Source organism: Myxine glutinosa, chromosome 12 (genome assembly GCF_964187855.1).
Source record: "Myxine glutinosa chromosome 12, kmMyxGlut1.1, whole genome shotgun sequence".
In the NCBI taxonomy this organism is placed as follows: domain Eukaryota; kingdom Metazoa; phylum Chordata; class Myxini; order Myxiniformes; family Myxinidae; genus Myxine; species Myxine glutinosa.
In genome coordinates this window covers 104,975,534-104,992,116 of record NC_136272.1, presented here as the reverse complement: position 1 = coordinate 104,992,116, position 16,583 = coordinate 104,975,534, and the positions used below count along the sequence as shown (strand labels likewise).

General features: G+C 44.2%; 1 protein-coding gene across 4 annotated transcripts in view; it reads right to left on the bottom strand.

Moving 5' to 3' along the window:
• Positions 1-16,583, bottom strand: part of LOC137437728 (polypeptide N-acetylgalactosaminyltransferase-like 6) — a 288,057-nt gene that overhangs the window by 247,781 nt on the left and 23,693 nt on the right. The gene's annotated exons all lie outside the window — the stretch shown is intronic.

Below are 16,583 nucleotides of genomic sequence, written 5' to 3'. Positions count from 1 at the left end.
CATCAGGCCAAGACTAAAGTTTGCCAATGAACACCGAGGCAAAGACCAGCACTTCTGGAGCAATGTGCTCTGGACAGATGAGTCAAAGGTCGAGCTATTTGGCCACAGTACCAGAAGACATGTCTGGCAAAAACCAAAGACAGCATTTGACCACAAGAACCTGATACCAACTGTAAAGCATGGTGGTGGAAATATTATGGTTTGGGGCAGCTTTGCTGCATCAGGGCCTGGGCAGCTCACCATCATAGAATCCACTATGAATTCTTCATTGTACCAGAGGGTGCTTGAGGATAATGTGAGGCCATCTGTCGGAAAGTTGAAGCTCAACCGAAGGTGGACCTTGCAACATGACAATGACCCTAAACATACCAGTAAATCCACCAAGGTATGGCTGAAAATAAAGAAATGGAGGGTTCTGGAATGGCCAAGTCAAAGCCCGGATCTAAATCCCATCGAGATGTTGTGGGGGATTTGAAACGAGCTGTGCATGCAAGAAACCCCTCAAACATCAGACAGCTGAAAGAATTCTGCATGGAGGAGTGGGCAAAAATTTCTCCCAGTCGATGTCAGAGACTGGTAGACAGTTGTAAGAAACGCCTACTTGAGTTTGTTTCTGCCAAAGGGGGCAATACCACCTATTAGAGTCAAGAGTGTACTTACTTTTTCCACATGCGAAATTTGCATTGATGTATATTTAAATTATACAATGGACTACAAAATGTAAATGTTTCATGATATTTGTTATATTATATCACCTTTATCTGTCAATATGCAATTGCACTGATTAGCCAAACTTGTAAAAATGTGATTTGAACTTGTCGTTTTCAATGAACATGTACTCGGTCATGTGTGACAGCAATGATGCATGAAAGGCATCAATGGAAAGCTGAGGATCTCCTCATAATTGGTAAACCACATGCATATTGTCAAACTACAGACTTGGCATTTAATATGGAATATTTTTTTTGTGGGGGTGAATTTACTTTTCAAGATGACTTTGAACCAAAAGTTCATTGGAATTATGTTGAAATTATTCTAGATTTTGTTAATGTGACCTTTAAAAGAAACAAAAACCACATTTGACATTTCGAAGCAAATAAATTGATCCTTGAAAGTGATGTAAACTGATATCGAACTCAATTCACGGACAGTACTGTGTTAAACTTCTGTGCGTTTTCCAGAAGTATCTCTTTATTTTGCACATTAGCCAAAAATATTTTTAACAAAAACAAAAGTTAAATTACGACTGGGCTTACGGACAGTAAAATTACAGTTCAGTACTTCGTGTAACCCCCACGAGCATTCAGGAGAGCACGTACACGTCGAGGCCTGCTGTTCACGAGATTTGCCAAGGTTTGGACAAGAATCGCTTGCCATGCAGTGACACCCTGCTGCAATTCACGCACAGAGGCAGGCTGCTGGTCCAAGTGGTCGATTTGACGCGTTAATTCTGCCCACAAGTTCTCTATCGGATTCATATCCGGGGACATGGCAGGCCACTCCATATGCTCTACACCACGGTCAGCAAGAAAGTGTTGGATCATGTAGTCCGGCAGCTAAATAGGGATTTTTAGCTGAACCTTGCACTAAAGGTCCCACAATGGTTTTTTCTTGATTTTGCATCTTCAGACCATGTAGAATCAGAAACTCGAGGGTGCCAAGCTGGCACCCTTGAGCGTTTTGCAGAAATCGCAGGTTGCCAAGGTAACCATACCCATCGATTTGGGTGTAAATAATAACAACGAAATCTGCATATATTAGCAACTATAGCTGCCCTGATATTGATTAATATGTCAATTTGTATGTTTTCTAACACGAGGAATCCGTTGGACACAGTATGTTGATGATTGAAGGTCAAGGTCATATTGCAATGTCAAGGTCACACCAAAAATATGATAATTCGAACACTGTTTTATTGTTAAAACTAAATATTTCACCACACTGAGTAGTGTTATCGTGTTCTAAAGTGTACATAAATTGGACACATTATGTTGATGATTGAAGGTCAAGGTCATATTACAATGTCAAAGTCATGCCAAAAATAATAACAGCGGTCTTCACATTGTTAATTCGTGCTTTCCTGTATTTTCAGATAAGAAGCATGGAGTGTGTATTCAGCAGAGTTGATGCCTGCAGTCATCCCAATCAGCCGCTATCAGTTTGCACAGAACGACGGATATCAAGTATTATCGATGCAAGCAAACTTAGAGACGATGGTTTGCATGTCGACATCGCGAATAACTTCTCCGATGATTCCAATTTCACAATGCACTATCACAAAAACTGCGTTTCTTCATATACTTCAAAATCTCATCTAAATAGATTACGGAAATCAGAATCTCGCTCCGTTTCCCCACTACCTCACGGAAAACGTCAATGTCGCTCTGACCTTCGTAGTTTTGAATTCAGGAGAGACTGCATCTTTTGTGGAACGCCATGTGAACAAGATAAGAAAAATCCGAATCGCCAGAAGCGGCGGGTAGTCTTGTGTAGAACTGCTGATCGTATCCATCATAAACCATTCAAGACAGCAATACTGGACAATTGTCACGCGCGTGCAGATCAATGGGCTAATGAAGTATTAGTGAGAATAGAAGGAGCTGTCAGTGATCTGCATGCAGCAGACGCTATGTATCACTATGACTGCAAGACTAAATTTATGGCACCCAAATCGGTACAGCTTGCAGCGACACGTGCTACTGAAGTTCATGGACCATTAATAGTAGATGCAGCTTATGGCAAACTGGTTTCAGATATAGGTGCGGATCGATCGCGCATAAGAAATTCAACAGAAATATACAAACTTTACCAAAGCTTTGGAGGCACCGTCATGTCAAAACGAACATTACTGAGTGCAGTGTCTACGCGTTTCACAGACGATCTCCTCGTTTTTACAGCAACAGGCATTGCAAGTATACTTGTGTTCCGTGATAAAGCCAAATATGTCTTCAATATGGTTCCTGATGATGACGATGATGACTTAGAACAAGCTATTAGAAAAGTGGTGAAGCACGTGAAAAGCGATACTAAGACGATTCCGCACCACAAAGAAATATATCATTGTCGAATGAACACTGATTTAGCAGATGAATACACAAGCAAAACTATGATGGATCTTCTCACCAAACTGCTACCTGGCACTACTCAGAAACTACCGGTGATAATGATTTGCAATATGATTACGAATCTCCTAACCAAAACCCCCACACCATTGCAAGTTACAATTGGTGGACTGATAAAAGAAAAAGAACTAATTCAAAAGTTATATAAGTTCGGTGTCGTGTGCTCATACGATGAAGTGTTGAGGTTCCGCAAGTCTGCAGCCATTGCATCAAAAGAAGTCACTACCAAAGCTCATATCTCTGCCCCCTACCAATGAATCTTTTCAACTTAATGTAATGAGGGGCCACTTACAAGCCTGCCTCTGGAAACATGCCGCAGAAGCTAGTCCGCCAGACATGGACCCTACCATGTATGGATGGACACGAGATACAGAGAACAAAACTTTGCAACCTGTGATGGTTCCACAGGACACAGCATCTGCACCGGATGACATACTCAAACTGATCAAGTGCACTTGCGAAAACTGCAAGTCATCAAGGTGTTCATGTTCATCTTCAATGTTGCCCTGCACAATATTCTGTCATTGTGAAGGTGGATTGGACTGTTGTAATGAACGTACTAAAATGGTAGTGCCGGACGTACCTGATGAGGAAGATGTAAATGCAGAATTATAAACAATTAACGTGATAAACTGATTAAACTAGGGCGCTGAAAAACATTATCATACACAGCACAAATACCTTATTTGTGCTGCTTATTACGGCATCGCCTATCTCACATTTTGCTGAAATCCCAGGGGAGGGGGGGGGGGTAATAAACAGTACCGACTGCACATATAATATACATGTATATAAAACCGTTGATGCTCATATTGTAATAACAATTAAGAGCTTTATCATATTTGAGCAAATTGTGTTGGGCTGACCGCTGAACTTTTCCGTGCTTTAGACTCATATTTAGCTTCGTAATAATATTGTTACGGTACGCGGTTAGCCGGTTAAGGATGTTATATTTGCCGAGCGTAGGCTCCGCGACCGAACAGTTGTTCCCCGACTAAACCCGATTCACCCAAACGTTGGCCGTATCGCACCACAGATATTCAATGGGGAAAAGACTAAGACGACGAATGCAAAGAGGAAGAAGAAGAAGACGTACAGAAGAGTAACGGGGTTTATTATTTACACACACATAAGCAAAAAGAGCAGTCACGATTATTTACAGGTGACATGAAAACGCAGGTGACACAGTGAAAATTACTAGCTTATACTGACTTAGTTTACTACCCAGGACAGCACGAACAGAACAAACTCACGTACGCAAATGGATGGAAGGGTAGGAATCGTTTGGAGGGATGAGCAGGTGGGATCACAGGGCACAGCGAGCAGGTCCACTCCGGGCGGGAAGCGAGGAGCCGGCAGCTCCTTGTATTCGGCTTCACAGCGCACGCCGGCAGGGTCACTCGGCTGGTTGAAACGGGGCTGGTTGAAGCGGCTCTTTGTCAAAGGCTTTTCGTATCTCTCACGCAACTCCGGTGCAACTCTGAACTCTCTCCCGGTGGACTGCCAACCCTCTCACGCACCTGGACTCATCTGCCGTATCTCTGGTGTAGCTTGTCCCACGATCGTCGCACCCTTCTGTCCTACCTTTCAGCGCGGGTCTGTCACGCCCCCTTCGGTTTCGGTACCGCCCTCCTCCCCCGTGCTCTGTTTCGTGACCTTGTATGGTAATCCCACGGGCTTGTCTCCTTATTTGGGCATGGCGCCGACGGCACGCCCCTCGTGGCGAGCCACGGGCTTGTTTCCTTATTTGGGCATGGCGCCGACGGCACGCCCCTCGTGGCGAGCCACGGGCTTGTTTCCTTATTTGGGCATGGGGCTGAACAGCCCCGCCCTTCGTGGCGCGCCCTGGGCTTGCCTCTCCCGGGCGACCCCGCCCCTCCTGTTCAAACAGAGCACGGAGCACATATTCACTATAGCAGCGAAATGAGAGGGCGTGCACCCCACGCTTGTGAACTGCTTTACCCACAGATGGAGAGTTTGGCTGGGAAATGGAATTATAGAAGGGGAGCTATTCTTAATTGATTCGGTGCGATGGAGTATTATTTTAATGGAAGACAAGGCCTTACCCTAAAACACATAATAAGATATAAGCTACTGAACAAGGGTTTTATCGGGTCCTTCAATGTGGTGTTTCATGGAATTAACTACCGAGACGCCCTTTTTACCTTTACACAACTCTGGAGGCAGGAGGGGCCATATCCAACAATGTTCATCACCATTTCCAATATAATACAACACAATCAAAAAAATGCAATCCTCATATCCGCAACAATATGTTGCCCTTATGGTCGGACTTATACACACTTATTTTCGTGTCAACATTATTAAGTTTTCGTTTAAATATCTAGTGTTTAAGTTGTATCTACAACTGGTGACATTTTATGTACACTTTAGAACACCATAACACTACTCAGTGTGGTGAAATATTTAGTTTTAACAATAAAACAATGTTCGAATTATCATATTTTTGGTGTGACCTTGACATTGTAATATGACCTTGACCTTCAATCATCAGAATAATGTGTCCAACGGATTCCTCGTGTCAGAAAACATGCACATTGACATATTAATCAATATCAGGGAAGCTATAGTTGCTAATATATGCAGATTTCGTGTTTATTATTTACACTCAAATCGATGGGTATGGTTACCTTGGCAACCTGCGATTTCTGCAAAACGCTCAAGGGTGCCAGCTTGGCACCCTCGAGTTTCTGATTCTACATGGTCTGAAGATGCAAAATCAAGAAAAAACCATTGTGGGACCTTTAGTGCAAGGTTACCTCAAAGTTCTGCTGGACTAATGCGAGCACGATGAGGCCGTGCATTGTCATCTTGGAACACAAAGTTTCCTCGAAAGGCTGCACGAGCAAATGGAAGCAATGTTTCTTCCAGAATGGCCCTATACTTGAATTGGTTCAGGTTTCCATTCAGAACAACCAGGTCAGTTTTGCCCCCTGCATGAAAAGCAGCCCAAACGGTCACCCCACCACCTCCAGCTTGGACTCTTGGCACTGTACAATCTTTGTTGTAGGCTTCATGCACTTGTCTGCGCACTCTGACGTGGCCATCTTGACGATAGACCAGAAATCTAGACTCGTCACTGAAGATCACGTGATTCCAGTGTCCTGGCTGCCATTGACGGTGCTCTCTGGCCCACTGAAATCGGCGCTGGCGGTCTTGTCTGGTCAGGCGTGGCTTTCTCAGGGGACGCCTGGCATGATAGCCTGCTTGAACCAGTCATTGGTCGACTAGCCTTCTGGATACAGGCACATTTGTCAGTTGCTGCCACTCAGCCCAAATCCGATTACCTGACTTGGTACGGCCATTGCGGACTAACCGGTGCAGCTGGCGATCATCCCTCCTTGTGGTTCTACGGGGACGTCCTGGCCTCGGTATTGGAGTAGGGACACCCCTCTGAGCATTTCGTTTCAGGATCTTTGACACCTGACCTTGAGTGATGCCATACTGCCGAGCAATAGCACGCTGTTTCATGCCGGAATTTCGTAAAGCCACCACTCCATGACAAACAGCATTGTCGAGTTGACGGACCATCTCCAGAGGAAGCGGAAATACCTTTTGGAGACGTATAGCAGTTGTTTTCCACTAATACAGAACGCAACAACCCTTATATACCCGACTGTGAAGCCAATCATCAAATGTACCTGTCCGCACATTTTGTCACGCCACCTGTGATATAATCCTGTTGTTGACTTCTTGCTGCGACAGACAATCAGTGACATGGTTCTTTTAACAAATAAATCACCAAAGTGTAAAATAAACTCACCAGATTGATATACTGAGTTAAGAAAGTAAACCCAAGTCAAAAAAAAAAAATCCATATTAAATGCCAAGTCTGTAAATAACCTTTGCATATTAACCCCTTGAATTTGGATTACCTTTTTTTTGATACGCACTGTATATATATATTGTTGCAGTTTTGGGAATAAAGGTAACCCCCCCCCCCCCCCCCTCTTAGTTAGTTGCACCACAACATGTAGCCTCGCTTTAGTTCAGTTATTTCCTATTAAATGTAAGCATAGTCTCCTTTCCTGTGTTAGTTTGCATTGGAGCAGGCAAGTAAGTGTAGGCTTCATTGTTCCTTGGGCTGGAATGCCAGGTGCTCATTGGGCTGGAATGCCAGATGATCATTGGGCTGGAATGCCATGTGCTTTGCCCAGAACAAGTCTGGGAGGCCCGAGGGAGGAGCTGAAGGGGAGTGGCCGGTAAGCGGCAAGCAGCCAATGGAAGCTCAAGGGGAGTGGCTAACAACGACAGCCAGGAGAGGGGCTTGGAACATTCGGGTAAGACTCTGGGGAGGGGCTATAAAACCCTGCCCCAGGCCCCCCGAACAAGAGGTGTGGTTGGAACTCTCTCTGTGATCGAGTCTCTCGGTGGTAACGCCCTCATCCGTGGCCAAGCTCCCAGCACGCTGTCTGTCTCTGAGCTCTCTGTCCCGGGATTCTGAAGGACTGGGTGTGGGATCGAAAGCAGGAACTTTCTTTGTAGTCTGCGTTCTGCCTGTTAATAGCGCTTGCGAGGACGACTCTCCCGGGGCCACAGACGCCAACGATCTCCTTGCCTGAGCTCCCTGCACGTGCCGCAAACATCCCAGGGACACGCCCAGCGAGGTGACCGGGGCGAACGGCGCCAACGACCGCGCTGTGAGCGCGTGCTTCTTCTTCCTTCCTTTCCCCGTGTGAGTGAAAGGGCCCTTGTCCGGGGATTAAGTTAAGGACGATAATCTAATAATTCAATAAGAATTAACGGCACGAGTCACGTGACACGCAAACCGCTCGGGTGTATCAGACTAGCGTGACCCGTGCGAGGTCCAGTCCCCGTTCTCGTGGCGGCGTGTGTATAGAAGGTACTTGGGGATTCGACCGGATACCCTTCCGCACGCTCGCTACCGGGGTGGCAGCTCGAATTGCTCCGCAATCCGTCCCACGAGTGTAAAGTGGGGTCGCGGCCTCGTGGACTCGAAGGCCCGAGGGGGAAAAGGATTTAACCCCCCTCTGTAGGTTGACGGGCTCGAGATCCGTAACAATATATATATATATATATATATATATATATATATATATATATATATATATATTGTTGTGGATATGAGAATGTTTTTTTAATTTTATTGTTGTGGTAAAACGTTGTTGTAAAAGGTTGTTGTAAAAGGTTGTTGTAAAAGGTTGTTGTAAAAGGTTGTTGTAAAATATCACCCCTCCTCCCTCCGTTGTGGTTGTATAAAAGGTCAAAGGGCGTTCCCGTAGTTAGTCCATAAAACATACATGCAGGACACGATATATCTTTTTTTTGACAGTTATATCCTTATTATGTGTATTAGTGTAAGGCTGTGTCTTCCATTAATTGAAATACTCCATTGCACCAGTGAAAGAGAATAGATTCCCTTTCCTTCCCATCCCCAAAACCTCCATTTCCATATTACATCCCCTCTCGTCACTGCTGAACCCTCGATTCCCAATCACCTCCCCTCCAATAACCGCCATTGACCATGTGCTTTGAGTCGGAGAAGAAAGGCGTGTCTCCACCTCGTCAGAGGGGAGGAGGGGCGTGCCCGCCCGTCGTCATCCAAGGCGGAGCCCGAGGGTCGCGCGACCAACCAGGGCCGAGGTGAGCACCCCGATGGGCGTGTCCAAAACGCCGGGGGCGTAATCGCTGGAGGCGCTATAAAAGGCGCAAAACGGAAGTTGTCACGAGGAGTTGGTCAGAGATGCTCTCTGAGTTGGTCTGAGTCGGTTGCCAGAGGAGGGTCAGTGGTTGCGTTGGTTGCGGTGGTAAGAAGTCGGTGGTGAGAAGTGGTGGCGTCGAGGGGTCAGTGGTTGCGTTGGTTGCGTTGGGTTGTCAATGGTGAGGAGACACCAGGGCCAGGAGAGAGAAGAGCCAAGGGCCATTACCAGCGGTTGCGCCAGAGACGGCAGACGTGCCCTGAGCTGAGCCAGACAAGCAGCGTTAACTCCACCAAGCAGCTTAAACCCATTACCCCGCGGGGACCAGATAGCGGTGGCATCGGTGGCCGTCGAGGTCCAGCCGACGTCCCGTGCGGGATCAAGCCCGAACCATCTGCCCCAGCTGAACCTTCCCATTCCTCCTTCCAACATTCATTCCATTCCATCCTTCTTGTATACGTGAGTTTGTTCTGTCCTGGGTTAATTAAGCTGTATAAGTTAATAATTGCACTGTGTCTCTAATCCTTCTGTATATTATTTTATTATCTTTCCTTCTCCTTGGTTACTTTGAGCATGTAAATAGTAGGAATAAATTTAGTGGGATTTCCAACCTTTTTGTCTTCTGCTTCTTCTTCTTCACATCCGTGTCGCCTTTGTCTTTTCCCTATTGACTAGTTGTGGTGCGATCCGGCCAAAGTTCTGGGTGAATCGGGTGAATCAGGGATCCTGTAACGGTCGCGGCAATACCAAACCGCTCGGTAACTAACATCTTAAACCGCGATCTGTAACAATATATATATATATATATATATATATATATATATATATATATATATATATATATTAGGGTGGTCTTCAAATGTAAACATTAACTTTTCTAAAGTGCTTTTCCATTTTTTTATTACACCTGTAGAGAGAACAAATTGGGTAAAATTTCATTTCATTTTGAAAACTTTTACCACTGTCACATGGCCCCTGCTAATCTGCTAATCAGCACTATACAGAAATTATTTCGGTTTGTTTCAGTTATGATGGCGAGTGCAAGTACTTCAAGAAGAGCAACCAGAAAAAAGAACCATGTGTGGCTGATAGGCTGCCATATTGAAAAACTACCAGAAACTCGGCTCCCATCTTGGCAAGAGATTCTGCAGCGATACTTTAAGCTACATCATGCTGAGAAATTGGACATAAGCAGTGCCGCAACAACTGTTGTTCGTGAGACATTATGCATCTGGGAGAAAGCACGGATCCCCACTGCAGATGAGCAGAATATCATTGCAAAACTAGAGAGAAAAGTAGAACAATACAGATCCATCCTGAAAGGAAAGAGCTGGCGATCTGTCCCTCAGATAAAGAAAGAAGAGCAGTTTCAAACCGGTCTACGTGACTTATTTGACATTGCTCATGTTGATGTCCTTGATCTGATCAAAATACCAGAGGACCGTGAATTCCTTAAGGCACAACGGGAGCCAGGTCGACGGGGCTTTATGGTTGGTGTTGACAAGGTGCTAGCAGGAAAAGAGGAGCGGACACATCAACGCGACAAGGTGTTGACTGAAAGAGAGCAGCATGAAAAAGAGAAGCACGCAGCCTGAGAGGAGACTCTTAAGCTAGCATCATCAACAGACAGCAGTGCTGAAGCCAGTGATCATGACGACTCTGCTGTTCTATCTGCTTCAAAGAGGCAGAGCCGAAAGCGTGCAAGAAGCATTGTTATACCGGACCTAACAGCAGCTCTCGACCGCACCAAGGTTAGCGATCGATCAGCTGTTCACATCTTGTCAGCAGCAGCCTCTGCTCTGGGACACGACCCTTCAGAGTTGGCCATCAACCGCACATCGATCAGGAAATCCAGGCGGATCCAACGGAAGACAATTGCAGGTGACATCCAGGCATCCTATGCTCCAAACACAAGTCTGGTAGTTCATTCGGACGGCAAGCTCCTTCCAGACGATGGGACTAAAAAAGTTGATCGCCTTCCTGTCATTGTCAGTGACCCACAAGGAACTGGAAAGCTTCTGGGTGTGCCAAAGCTACCAGCAGGAACTGGACTAGCAACAGCTGCTGCTGTTATGCAATGCCTCGAAGAATGGCTGGATGGGGGATGGCAGGTATGAGCTTTGACACGACAGCCAGCAACACTGGTTCAGCACTTGGTGCGTGCACTATTTTGCAGCAAAAGCTTGGACGACCACTACTACATTTTGCATGCCGGCATCACATTCTGGAACTAGTGGTAGAGGCAGCAATGGCAGCATTCAAACCATTTCTTGGTCCATCAAAGGACCTGAGATAGCCGTCTTCAAGCGTTTCCAGTCAAACTGGAATTCCATTGACCAAAGCAAGTTTAAGCCAATGATGCCTGATGACCTGGACTCTGGAGTTTCAGGTGTATTTTTAAGTTGCAAAGAAGATGTCGTTTCATTCTGCATCCAGAAACTGGAATCGGGCCAACTACGAGTTGTTGAGTGGCATCGCCATCAGTTCCCCAACGCAAAGAAGATAAGGAGGAAATAATTTACCACAGAACTTATTAATGAGGAATCAATGGTCTGGAGGACTCTTACTCTGTGTGTTTACTATGATTGTCATACATTCTTACTGATTTGGAATTACATCTGAGTGTTTGGTTATTAAAAACAATTTTGTGTGTCGATACTGAAACATTGTAATTTTCAACCCAAGTGTGACAGTATTAAATAAAGTCGTATAGAAACCATCTTTGGCACATTTCATTTTTTCACAATAAGGAACAGTTTTAGCAACAAGCACCTGAAAAAAGTCCAATTTTATTTTTTGGTGTACATTTGAGGACCACCCTAATATATATATATATATATATATATATATATATATATATATATATATATACATACACACACATGTATAACAAGCGGCTATACATTATATGCACCCCATATATATGTAGTTGTGGGAATGTCTTCTAAGGCCCGGGCAGCCAAAAATTACCCCACTCGGGCAGCTCTGTACAAAGAGCTGCCCGAGTGGGATTATTTAAATTTGTTTGTGAGAAAGGTGGTGTGTCGCTAAATAAATATAAAACAAGACCGAAAGTCTAACAGCGGCGTCGCCGGGCTTGTAAATTATTATAAACCACAAACACACATGATTAGCTTTCTAAACAGTCACAAATGCTGTTTATAACATTGAACAAAGATATTTGGAGGAATCCAGACATCCGTGAGGTAAGTTTTACTTGCAGAACTAAGGGAAGATCTACTGTAATTGGTTCACGAGTTATCAAGTGACCACTATATTCATCATGTGTGTGCGTCTTTCTGTGTGTCTGTCTGTCTGTCTGTCCGCAGCATAACTACCCGATGATATCATCCAATCTTGATGAAACTTGGGTGGGCGGTTGATATCATGATCTAGTTGTGTCCTGCCTAGAGTGGGCGTATTGCGCCCATTGTGGGTGGAGCCACGCCCGAAAAAGATGTCTTTTTAGGGGGTATTCGATTTCAAGCTCCATCTTTTCCGAGGGGTTTGGTGGAATCTGACAGGGGTTTCGATATTTGGTTAGGCCAATGTCATGTGTCGAGCCCCACGGAGCTCGATTTTTCATTTCTCTTTTTTTTCTTTTCATTTTTTTTTTTTTCATTTCATTTTTCACCGAATTTTCGGTATTGTGTAGCTAACTGACCTCATAACTGATTATACATTATTTTCTATCTCATTTCAAGGTCAGTAACCTTCGTTTTGACATTTCCGGGCCTGGCCTGTCCGGGCCTGTTTCGGTTATAGTCCGTCCTTTGTCATTGAATACCGCTCGCTCGTGAACCATCGTCGTCTCCTGACTTGTCTATATTATATCCCAGAAGGGTTGGGTACGTACCGTTTTGTTGGAAGAAACGTAACGCCAATGCTTTCGATATTTGATGGTCATTTTAACAATCGGTTTGTTTGTGTTTCACACTGACTGAAAAACGTCAAGGTAGAGCATGGCGATTGTAATATATGACAGGTTCGACGATATGTTCGGCATATAAATCAAAATGGTGGTGTGTGGAGAGTCACCCGCCATACCGCCATACTGCCGCCATACACCCTGTCATGTGACCAGATCCTCAGCTCTGATTGGTATACGTTTGAGGGGACATACATGCTTACATACATACATACATACATATACATACATACATACATACAGACAGACAGACAGACGGACAAACACTGTTCTCGACGGCTTTGCCCTATGGGCACCCTATGGAAGAGAGTAAACAGGTTCATCAAAAATTACAACATGATAAGTTTGTCAATTTGCGAATCGATCCCTCCTTCTCAAACAGTATCCAAAAAGATTTGGCTTCAAATCCCTCCAAACTATGGGCAAGGCAAAATTTATATACTGCCGATATCGTGGGGAAGAAAATACGTGTCAATTAAAAGCACCTAAGATATGTAAGAAAAGCATATGTAAACTCGAAACGCAATCGGAAGAGCGCATATCTCCACCAGGACGAACCGTTTACGTTTTGTATCCTACTGACAGGCCGGATGTGGATCTGGACCTGAACCAAAATCTAATCGGCTTGTTCTTGTCACCTAACCAAGTCATACACCAAGTTCTGTTAAACTCATCCACAACTTTTAGAAATATCATGCTGCATTTCGTTTTTGGCTCCATATCTCAATGGTGAAGAATCACTTAAGAAATTGAAAAAAATTATTGTATCTGGATCTTCGGATCTTCGACAAAATTGAATCGATTCGGCCATCTCACACCCAACCTGTCTACCAAGTTGCGCCAGAATCCGTCCACACCTTTTTGAGATATCCTGTTCACAGGCACACAGAAAAACAAACAAATATACAAACAGACAGGGGTGAAAAATAGCATCTGCCCACCTTCAGAAAAATAAATAAATAATTTTAAAAAAAGACTCGGAAAGAAAAGAAAAGGTGTCGGAGATAAAAGAAAAGAAAAAAGCAAAGAGCAGGGCTGCAGGCTAAATAGTCAGGTTCTCTATGTTTTTTCATTCAAAATTTTTGGAGATTAGCAAAACTATACATTTTTGGAATATTCAGAGCATGAGGAATCTAAAAATTAATGTTGGCATTTGCGTAGACACCTTTGCGAAAATGACCCTCAGGACAGGGATGAAGATGTGTAAAAGCATATTCCTGAACGGTATAGACCGAGTAGATCCTGTGTATAGGACTTAGAGCTCAATCTGATACCAACAAGGCTGCTTTCTTGCTTTATAAACCCATACCTATAACTTCAAATGACTTGCAATATCATGTATTATGTAATACAGTTATATCACAAATATAGAGACAATGGTTTTCAATTACCTTTGTTTGTTGCTTTTCTATAATCCTGAGCACTATTTTGAGGCCTTTATTGGATTCCTTGACCCAGAAAACATAGGATTAGCATATTTGATTAAGTTTCTAGGTTGACGAGAAGCCGAGATAGCGCAAAATATGTATTTTATGGCGGCCATTTTGAAATTCCAAAATGGCGGCCATGCAGCTGTCTGTGCAAATGCCAACATTGATTTTCGGATTCTCCATGCTCTGATGATTCCAAAAATGTACAGGTTTGCTAATCTCCCAAATTTTTGAACGAAATTATATTTGTTAACATAGTTCGTGTTGTTAACATAGTCAGTGAACCTGACTAAAAGGTCCATGATAAATATTGCAGACTGGAAGGGAACTTTGGTCAGGGAGGTGGCAAGGAGGCCCGAGACATTGCGTAGTGGTGAGGAAGAGCTTGCTGTCAATTTTATTCACTAGTTGGTCGTTTCAACAGCGAACAATGAGTCTTAAATGTGAAAATGTGTAGATTGAAATCTGTTCAATCATTTCACAAATTGATACGAGGGCAGCCATTGTCTGTGTATTCACAAAGGCCGAGCACAAGCTAACCGAGGAAGAAAGCGTGCTTGCCAAGCCATCCTTCGTAATAAAAACCCACTTGCTATGAGCATGGCTACACGGCATTATCAAGCCATCTTCAGACATTTGGTCTTCTGGTACCATTCGTTATGACACAGCATAACTGTTTCTATTCTAACCACCGTGGTTCGGCTGCAGATACCATCTGGCACACAATCCCACTGATAGCTCATTTTGAACATTGCTTGAAAAAAAGCATTTTATAATATTTATCAAAGTGATCAATAATATCAATGTCATTGTCGATGGTTAATAATTTTCGACCATAAATTGACTGCCCGATTGAAATGATGACAAATTATTTTTGGCAGTTGCATTTCATTGGCAAGGAAATGGGAAACTTTGGTTCATCATATTTTTGCATTTTACAACATGGAACCTCTCATTTGTCTGTCTATCTGAGCTCCTCACCACATACAAGGCTTTCATCCGCAGCTCAATGGAATACTGCTCTCCCCTCTGGGCTGGTGCTCCTGCCTCACACCTAGCTCGTCTTCACGCTGTGGAAACCAAAGCGTTCAGAATCATTGGAATCTCCTGCAATGACGCTATCTCCGAGGGCCTTTCACTCACTCACCCCGCAGGCAGGTTGGTGGTCTTTCCGTCTTCTACCGACTCCTCTCCGGCCTTGCTCCCCCAGCTCTCTCTGGGCTGTCCCCCAAATATTCCTGCAGGTCGCACAAGATCTGCCTGCAACCCTCTTATGGTTAAACTGCCAAAATCAAGACTCTCTGCTCACCTTCACTCCTTCATTCCTCTTTTCTCCCGCCTCTGGAACAAACTCCCTCACTCTCTTCAATCCCACTCCTCCCTCCAGGTCTTTAAAACGGCTGTTCACCACCATCTCTTATCTTCCCCCATCCAAAACCTTGATCTTTTCTACCCCCGCTAATTTCACCCCAAATCCACTTTTTTGAGGTGACTTTTGTCTTCTTTCCTGGAAGTCCTTGGTGTCCTTGCGTTTTATACCTATCCTGCCTACCCCCAGGCCCTCTGCCTCCAACACATCTCCCGATGTCCCTGCCCTCAAATGTTGTGTTTGTGTGCTTCCTCCCCTTCTCTCCCCAATTTGTCGACCGCTCCCATTTTTATATACTTTGTTTACTTGTTTGTTTGATTTGTTTGTTCATGATAAATGTTAGCTCTTTCACAAGCCTCGACTTTGTATACAAAAAAAAAAAAAAAAAAAATCAAAGCAAAAAATACAAATCTGGACACAGCCCCTCACTGCCACCCATTTCCTACTCAAATCTTGCAATTGTTACATACGTACACGTGTGTTCTGCTCGGCCCTTTCTTTCAGTATACTGAACATTTTTCATGTGTATTATTGCCTGCTGCGTTGCGGACATTCAGGATCGACAGAACAAATAACTTGGACCAAGGAGGTTTACGGTTGGGGGTCATCTTGCACCCACCTGATTCTACATCCCCAAGCAATCCCTTTATCCTCCCTCTCATACTCCCCTTGCTCCCAAACTATTTTCTACATCCTCTCAGTTTAATCTTTCTTTAGCAAATGTCACGCACAAATGCAATATTGCACAAAACCAATGTAAAATATTATTTAATAAAGACTTCTCCCACAGCCTCTGACTCATGACGAACACCGCAGTCTAATTTAATCAAACTTGTGAAGGATATGTAACACACACACACACACACACACACATACCTTGAGACCTGGGAGGGCTCTGTTCCAACTTCCGAAACCCGCATATGGAGATAACAACCAACACACACACACACACACACACACACACACACACACACACACACACACACACACACACACACACACACACACACACAGGCAAGTGTGCTACATCCGAGCTATTCTGTCAGGGTAACA